The sequence below is a fragment of the Toxorhynchites rutilus genome, chromosome 2, assembly GCF_029784135.1.
Source record: "Toxorhynchites rutilus septentrionalis strain SRP chromosome 2, ASM2978413v1, whole genome shotgun sequence".
Taxonomy (NCBI): domain Eukaryota; kingdom Metazoa; phylum Arthropoda; class Insecta; order Diptera; family Culicidae; genus Toxorhynchites; species Toxorhynchites rutilus.
Genome location: NC_073745.1, coordinates 104343542 through 104349397, shown reverse-complemented (window position 1 = coordinate 104349397; position 5856 = coordinate 104343542). Strand labels below are relative to the sequence as shown.

Here is a 5856-nt window from a genome sequence, read left to right as displayed (position 1 = left end):
TGTAAGTGGTTAAAATTCATGAAAGCTTTAAGCGTTTCCATTTTCCCATACATTTGTTCTGTCCATTAGAGTGCTTTCCCGAACAGAGCTGTCAATAACGAGCAACTTATCGACGAGCAGCGAAGGGGAAATCGTAGGATTTAAAGTCTCCGTGAACAAAGGAAAAGAAGAAGAATGAATGGGAACACATGCCTAGAGTATAAACAGTGGATCTCGCCGAGGCAAACTTCGTTAGAGGCGAATGAACTGCAAAGCCTCTCAAAAACAGAAATGGAATGAAGGCAAACTTTCAGTCTCGTTCTGTTTTCAAACCAATGAACATCGTTTGTTCTTCTATGTTTTGTGTCATCACATGTCTTCCTTCCGGATTGAGCTGTGGACGCCACCAAATTGTTCACTCGCTGATGTCTCTGGCATTGAAATCAATGCATCAAACTGACGCCATTGCATTAAGCTTCTGAGCCACACAATTGTGTGGGGAATCATCAAGCTCATCATCGGCTCACCAAGAAAATAAATGTTCCGGAATTTTGTCAGTGATTTGGTTTCGCATGACGGGAGCAAAACTCTCTCCACAAATGATGACAGCTACGCTACGTGTGTATATTTAGTTGCTTCAAGCCATCGATATATGGAGATTTGTGTGCGTACGTGCGTGCTTCATAACCCGCACTTAAAAATAGTGCATCTTCTCTACGCTGAAATCCCATTTGTATCTACTCCCGTATGCACTGGCCCTGTCTTGATGCAACAATCGCGTAATATTTGATGCTGTGATTTTTGGTGGTGCAAATTATGCAGCCGTAATGATAAATATAAACAAGGAGGGGAGATAGCGGGAATGAAATATTTGCGCTAAGGTAATAGTAATGAATCCCTGCTGAGGCAGACTTTTTCCAAGCAGTTAACATTGTTTGTTTTCATCATCATCATAAGGGCTTCGTTGGTGCCTTTGACATTGCATCAATGCATCAAACTGACGTTATGGCGAAGCAGGCGTTAAGGTTGTGCGTCAAAAAATTATTTGGGGAATACCAAGCATCTTGAATGTCTTACTAAAATGTTTTAAGTTATTTGGGTTCGCGTGCCAGTCGCAAAACTGCCTTTAATTAGGATTGCATTTACGCTAATTTTGATCATAATGAAGCAATGCTACTGTTTTGTAGGTTGTTGATATTAACAAAAAGAATTGATTTCGCTTGTTCAGTCGCCAAGAAAATAAATGTCGTTCTGGAATTTTGTATGTGATTAGGTTTCGCTTGCCAGTAGCAAAACTTCCCCCACTAAGGGTGACAGCTACGCTTATCTTGAGCATGAGAAAGTAATGCAACTTTATCCGAGGCCAGTAATATTAACAGAAGCGTTTCTTTTGAGAATAGCGCAAAATGATAAGAAGTGCTCATATTCCTAGTAGTTTCAAGCCGCCTGTCTGCATGCTATGGCGAACGCTTGTTTGGTGCTTGGTTTACGTTGTACGAACGATTCCTAGAGGTGCGATTCCACTGAGGCAATACTAAATAACATTTAGCATGACATTTGATACTGGCAAGTGTTGTCATTGTTGTTGTTTCCGTGCGGTGCCAAGGATATATTGATTTAGTTATGAAATGTGGAATAATGGTGCTGGTGCAACATGTATATAATCGACTGTAGCCGAGTCTATGTCAATTGCGAAAAAGGCCACCGGAATAGCGTTCAAGGTAAATTTTCAATGCATTGACATGAAATAAATTGCGATATACGATCAGCTAGTGTATTGTTCTGCGAGGGCAACAACGAATCATCAATCAATTATAGTCAACTGATTCTACAATGAAAAAGCCATTTCAGAGATTATTCTACTAAGCAGTTGTTTCTAAAATTTCACAGCATTATAGAATAATATCCGAAGTTATAAACAAACGACTTATATAAAATAACACCGTAGTTCTACGTCAACAATGCGGTCGTATCTTGAACACAACCTCTCAAAATTTTTTAGTAGTGTCAAGTGGAAGGTGTCACTGCGCTGACAATTTAATTTTATGGTGACATTTTTCCTGCTCCCTTCATTCTAGCATTCTAGCATTCAATGCATTCAACAGGAAAAGTTAGATTTTTTACCTGTACGAAAAATGGGTTAAATATTCTTGTATATTTCAGAAAAACACAAAACTAGGCAATTTAGATTGCTTCTGGTCTGCTCTTTAAAACAAGCTAAATAAATGGAGTTTACCTGTTACCTATAGTACATGGCATGCCGTTAATTGAAAAAAGTCCGGGTGGGTCTAAACCAACCCTTTATTTTTGCTGTGTGTAGGCGTTTGTGTTTGCGTGTTGACCGTTGAACGATGATCGTTGAACGTTGAGCGTTGTCGTTGTATTTTTCCGTTTCTGGTTCTGGTTACGGTTCCTAATTGTGTGTAATGTGTTAATCCATTTTAAGCTGTAAAGGTTATCAATCAAAGTCACACGTAACTTCAAAACATCGACACTATATAAATATTCCGAAAAGTCCATCCCTTTTCACGACCTAGCTATTTACCCAAAGAACTACACACAAATTTACCCAGCATCTTTTTCGTATTATCATCGTTTCCTCGGTTTAACCTACCGCCGAACAACACAGAAAAAGTGCAGTTGCAATACGAACAAAACATCGGTACTTTTTCTGAAAGGTTTTCCAAGCCTGCGGTCATACCAATGCCGTAAATTTTGACGAAATTAAACAAAAATGAGGCATGAATATTCATGACGGCTGCAAAGCGGTACCGCTCGCGTGAAACAAGTGGAGATGTAACACGCACTCCGTAATATACGAGACGTGCAATCCATTGCAACATTTTTAACCAATTTATTTCCTGACTCATTTGTCCTGTTGAAATGTGTATTTGTAGTCGCTCGAATGTGTCTCTGCGTGTCTTGTGCACTTCCTTCGCTGCTGTGCAACAGGTTCAAGTTCATCAAAAAAAAACATGAATAAATTTCCGCCCAACGAATGGTCCAGTTTCAAAAAACAGGTAAATGAAAACAACAACAAAATAATGAAAAGCCCGACAGAGTGCGTGTGTTGATGCCCCGGGTGGTTATTATCACGGGGTGTAGTTTATGACCAATTTATGACGGTAAATATGGGCTCAGTGAAATGATTTATTTATTACACTACTCCTTTCAGCGACGAGAACCGCCCTAGGGTGACCAATTTGGCCGTCGTTGCTGGACCGGGAACAATGTTAATTTGGGTATCTCAAAGTCTCGCACGCAATGCAGGGAATGCGGCGAGAGAGAGCGAGTAGTACTTACCGGAATTACAAAAATTGCAGTTGCAATTCAGATTGCCAAAATGATTTCACGCATACGGATGTCCTAATTGTTGGAAGCCGAAACGAATTGATAATGTGGGATTGATCTCATTTCACGCATCAAAAGATTCCCAGATTAATAGCTGGTCGCTCTCTGCCAATAATTTAGGGGAGATGAGATGAATAATGATAGCCAACGAACTACAATGTTCAATTCAGTATAGTTTAACCCAAATTTAAAGCTGCGACAGATTATGAAATGTTTCTAACTTCATTCTTCATGAAAAAAACGATAAATCACATTTGTCATTGTACGGTCCTTTTGGAGGTTCTGCAGCTTATGATTTATACTACGGAATCAATTTGCCCTAAACTATTGCATCAAATTTTAAGTTGCCTAAGTAGACGATTATGACAAATGCCTTTTAATCATACTGAAATTTTTAACAATGCAATATTCCAAAGAATGCATCATTTAGTAAGTTGAAGCAAAAGTAATCCTATCTGTTAACTGCTGCCCGGATCAATGATCTACGCCATGATAATATAACATGAATAATAGAGAGTACCCAATAACTGTCTGCGAAGTCATCCCAACAAACCGTCTCACTTCATTACAAGGGAACATTCACTGTCATTTCCACGTTGACAGGTTATCGTCATGCTCATCGAAAGATTCTTGTGTTTAATGGTTAGCTTTTTTGTTCAAGTCAAGCGCTTAATGTTCTCCTGCGATAATTATAGCGTTGTCTTAATTAAATTGACGAGCAGGCAAGTCTCTAGTCTTCTTGTTGCTATTTCTGTGTGAATGTTGGCAGCAACCGAGTGAGAACAGGATTTCCCGGAGCGTTTATCGTTTTCGAATTTACAGCATTATTTAACGGCTAGAACTGAAACACGCATGGGCATCATCATGCGCAGAAGCCGCTGTCGGCATAAAATGTTTCAATTCACAGACTGTGGCAATCACGCCTCGTATATTTAGCACTGCACACAGCGGGTTCCACACGTGACTGACAAGCAGACGCTTTGAATTAATAGTTGTGGCAAATTAGTCCGGCAGTGGTGTCAGTCTATTATTCCTCCAAATGATTACATTCATTTTTAGTGGCCATCACGTTGAGATTTTACGAGATGTGATCATCTGTTTAGCATTATCCAATTCTTTATTGTATTTCTAGACAAATTAGCGTACTTTGAAACGTTTCTGATTCTTACAGTAAAGGATTCATTTTCGTTCTTGTGAAGGAAATAACTATCAATACTTGTTCATAGTATGCATTTAAAAAACCGAAGTTCCCTTTATTTTCTAGATGTGTGCGTGTACCCGCTCTAAATTATTTTCAAGCGGTTGTCGGTTCAATGTCGACCGAGCGCCATAAAGTGCTACAAAAGTGCCGGAATCTACTCCCACCCTGCACCCGCAAGCAGCTATCGTGAGTACTTGTACTGAACCAAACGGCATCACTGCAGAGATTGTATTTTCTCTCTCTCTCTCTTTCTCTCTAAACTGTCATTCAAAACACAACAGAGAATGGATCGAGAATCAAATTCGTAAGTATGGATAGTTTTTATTTTGTACTCATAGAATATGTGTAATCAACTCCTATTTTAATTCCAGAAAAACGTTCAATCTTGTTGAGACATAATGAGACAAAATTAGGATTCATATATTATAAAATCTTATTGGATGATGAAGGTAATGATGATGTGCATTATGTTTCCGACTACTTTCCAACCCATGTTTACAGCTCCGGTGAAGTATTGCCGATGAGCTCAGGTCAACGCATATCGCTAAGATAACTTCATCACGGAAAAAACTAAGCACCTAAACCAGCAGTGAAGATTAACTACCATCTCGATATCAGAAGGAAACCAGTACGAATCCGCAAACTGCACCGAAAAAGAAAACTTTGATGCTGGGAACGGTTGTAATGAACCGGACGGCAATGCTATGGGGGAACATTCCTTTAGTTCAAAGTTTATTTCTTACTTGTTATTACTCAATTTTAGTATCAGGGACCGTTTATCTTTAGATAGCTCACAACAAATAATTCTCAATCCGTATAGCGGATTCTTATACAGTGCTAGAGAACAAAATAATGTACCAATGTTTTGAATGTATAACCTAAATAAATTTTTGTAAACATTTTCATTTTTATATTTTGTATGATTTTCTTTAGATCGATTAGAGCTATAATAAGGGACGAACAGTTTGGCAATCGACCGACGTGGTGCCAGGTTGGTGCCAACGTTGGCTCGTAATTAGTTGTCAAATACGAAGGATAGGTCGATAAAATCATTGCAAAATGGCACGACATTGGCATCGTTGTCGGCACCATTTGTTGGGACCAATCTGGCACAATAATGTAGAGTGGGTAGAGTTGTCACACTTCTTGACTAGGCAAACCTAGCCAGAATATTCACCTGCCCCGGACTTCTGAATGCCAAAGAAAGACTAGGCTCTGCAGAATGAACGTGATTTTCAGTCCTGACCGAAGAATTGTCGAACAATCGCGCAGGTACTAAGGATGACCGATGTCGGTCAATTACTTCTGCATGTTCAACAATTTGA

At 39.3% G+C, this 5856-nt stretch overlaps 1 long non-coding RNA gene across 1 annotated transcript; it reads left to right on the top strand.

Annotated features, from left to right (window-relative positions):
- The first annotated feature begins 4806 nt into the window (after positions 1-4806).
- Positions 4807-5409, top strand: LOC129769852 (uncharacterized). Its single transcript, XR_008741984.1, has 3 exons — positions 4807-4835; positions 4903-4980; positions 5033-5409. It is a non-coding gene; the product is annotated as an uncharacterized LOC129769852 (long non-coding RNA).
- The last annotated feature ends 447 nt before the right edge of the window (positions 5410-5856 follow it).